The following is a 3,397-nucleotide window of genomic DNA, read 5'->3' on the forward strand; positions in this document are numbered from 1 at the left end:
ATATATATATATATATATATATGCTTAAAAATCACAGTAGATGAGATGCACGTGACTTCATTAAATAAGCGAATAACACATGAATATATATATATATATATATATATATATATATATATATATTATATATATATATATATAATACAATACAAGTGATGGAGATACCAGCTCATAAATGAATGTAATTGGAATTATCCTGTTGAGTCAACATTGCTCAGCTATGTATTAGCTGTCAACACAATTTGCCTATTATGAACTGCACTGTCGCTTGTTTTGACAGCCTAATTAGATTTGCTTGTTTGTTTACAATCATGATTGCACTCTCCTCTCCATCGAGGTCATCGCCGGAGAGCTGCTCTTACTGACAGACAACACTTCCACGCTAGTTGTACCGTAATAAGTTAAGTTAAGTAATTCTTAGTTTTACCAGACCACTGAGCTGATTAACAGCTTTCCTAGGGCTGGCCCGAAGGATTAGATATTTTTACGTGGCTAGGAAACAATTGGTCACCTAGCAACGGAACCTACAGCTTATTGTGGGATCCGATCCACACTATATCGAGAAATGAACTTCTATCACCAGACATAAATTCCTCTGATTCCGCGGTGGCAGAGCCGGGATTCGAACTACAGACCACCGGATTGGTAGCCGAGCGCGAAAACCACTCGTCCAGCGAGGAACTTGTATCGTAATAAGGAAGCGAGTGTTAATTATTATCATTATATAATCATTTCAGTAGGTGACCTATTCACATGGAACAAGCACACCAAAAGAGGCCACTAACTTGAAATTCAAGCTTCCGAAGAATGTCGGTTGCAACCTCCAACCGCTGACCCCACACTGCAGCAGTAACTGACCATGATGGAGAGCCCTGGGAGATACACGTACCCAGAACATCTGAGTGGCATGCCAGGACACTAGCCACCATACTAGCGGATATGTAGCTCAATTAGGTATATGGTTAGAAAATAAGTTCTTCAAGTATGAAGATAATTTATGCATGTAAGTTTCTTGTAAATGTATTTGCTGAAAAACTGAATTTTAAAGTGTTTGGATCGTTTACTTTGTGGATTAGAATTGATTTTAGTAATTCTTTTTTTTGTAGTAAGATAATTATTTACTGATATGACCCTCTTCAAGTGGAATTAATGACAACAATTTCTCTTAATTAAGAAATTATAAATTACAACTTTGTTTTCAAACTAATGGAAACATATTTGAAAGCCAAAGGGATTAATTACTATATGCCATATGAAGATGACAACGGACAAGACCACTAAAAAATGAAACAATTTCACTAGGAAGAATTTGTAATGTAACATTTATCCTTATAAAATGGTGGTGCAGATTCCCTCCAAAATAAATTGTAGGTATAGACCATACACCATACAGGTAGACATAAAGGTGAAAATCTGACTCTCTCGCGGTCTTGTAGATCTTTGAAGGTGTAGGCAGGTTAGGTATACCCAAAGTAAGTATATCTTAGTTTAACCAGACCACTGAGCTGATTAACAGCTCTCCTAGGGCTGGCCCGAAGGATTAGATATTTTTACGTGGCTAGGAACCAATTGGTCACCTAGCAACGGGACCTACAGCTTATCGTGGGAATCCGAACCACATTATATCGAGAGATGAATTTCTATCACCAGATATAAATTCCTCTGATTCCGCGTTGGCAGAGCCGAGAATCGAACTAGGTATACTCAAACACGAGCAATATGGAATAGTTGTCTATTCACGTAATTCACAACAATACATGATGGGCAGCAATGCACCTGACAATGTTGATGCCACGCTCATTCAAGCGAGACTGCTGCTGCAGACTCAACACCTCCCGCCTTAAACAGATTTTGGCGGGAATATAAGTAACTTTTACATGCAACATATGGAAACATCCTACAGAAGGCGTTTCATTTTGTGCAAGAATATCTCTCTTCATGCAAGAGCCAGTCAGTCATCTCGTCTGTATGCGTACCTCTCTCTCTCTCTCTCTCATGAAAGCAATCACCAGTGAATTAACATATTTCTATACAATATCTATCATTCTCCCGCAGTAACGTACGTGCCCACACTTTCCTGCAGAACTTATATTATCTTTTTATCTCTTTCTATATATATCTATCTGTCTATCTCACAAAACGCTAGTAAACTTCCTTTGAGAAATTTCTCTTTCCATCATACTCCATCTTACTGTGACTACTCCACTTCTCCCTTTTTCCATTCCAACAAAACTTCATTTAGTTTCTCTACAACTTTGGTATTCACTTAAATGCAATTTAATTTTCTGAAAAGAAAACTACTGTGCCGGCCTAGTCTGCCTGTCCGCACTTTTTTCTGTCTGCCCTCAGATCTTAACAAAAAAACTACCGAGTTTGTAAAAATAACCCTTTCTAGTTGTAAAGCATTAGGTTACCTCCACAACAGTAGTACTTATAACTTGGACATTTTCAACACAATCGAGGCTTCGTGAATGAAAAAGAATGAGTGGCGGAAACGAGAAATAAGGCCCCCATACACTGAACGATTGACTGTCTGTATCGTTTGCAAAAACACTGTACATGGGCTTGTCTGAATGCAAAAGAGGGCGGAACTTCGGGTCTGAAAGATCTCGGCGGGGATCTGTCAAGACCAGGTTGCTGCTGGCTTGCGACTCAAGTCTGTCATACACAGATCGTTCAATGTATGGGTTTGTCTGCCGACACAGGATTAATAGAGTACAAGGTTAGCCCGTCCCATCGTTACTGCGCATATTTGTGACGTCATTGGTAGGTGGCCATTTAAGAAAACAAATAATTTAAGGGTCACTATGGGAATTGTTTGCCCACACCCATTCTCTATCACTTTCACGACCTTGTGTGAGAGAGGTCTCCGTTAATCTCCAGGTACTGGATGATAGTTTCCTTGTTCTTAACTCAGGTGGGGTCAAATACTGACTGACGACATTTTTTTTTTACCTGAACCTCGGTCAGATCAGCCACGTGAGGTCATGCGCGAGATTGTAATATTTTGGTCAGAAGCGGTCTAACCCTGTACTCTTTAATCCTGTGCCGAAATAGGAGTTGTCTGCCGACATAACGCTACCGCGCGCGTCTCTTCTAGAGATGATGCCATGTCTTCTCGAGACAAAATCTTTGTTCAGACTGAAATCGGTGCGGAGATCGTTCGTACTGTATGAATAGTGCGAGTTTGGCTCGATAACAACAATCGTTCAGTGTATGGGGGGCCTTTAGTCATTACCCAACAAAATTATTATTATTATTATTATTATTATTATTATTATTATTATTATTATTATTATTGCTGCTGGAAACAGACCTTCTACTTCAAACAAGTTTTATTAAAAATAATGGCAGAATTCACAGAATTGATTTTGTACAATATTCTTTCAATTCTCCT

This window comes from Macrobrachium nipponense, chromosome 15, assembly GCF_015104395.2.
Source record: "Macrobrachium nipponense isolate FS-2020 chromosome 15, ASM1510439v2, whole genome shotgun sequence".
Lineage (NCBI taxonomy): Eukaryota > Metazoa > Arthropoda > Malacostraca > Decapoda > Palaemonidae > Macrobrachium > Macrobrachium nipponense.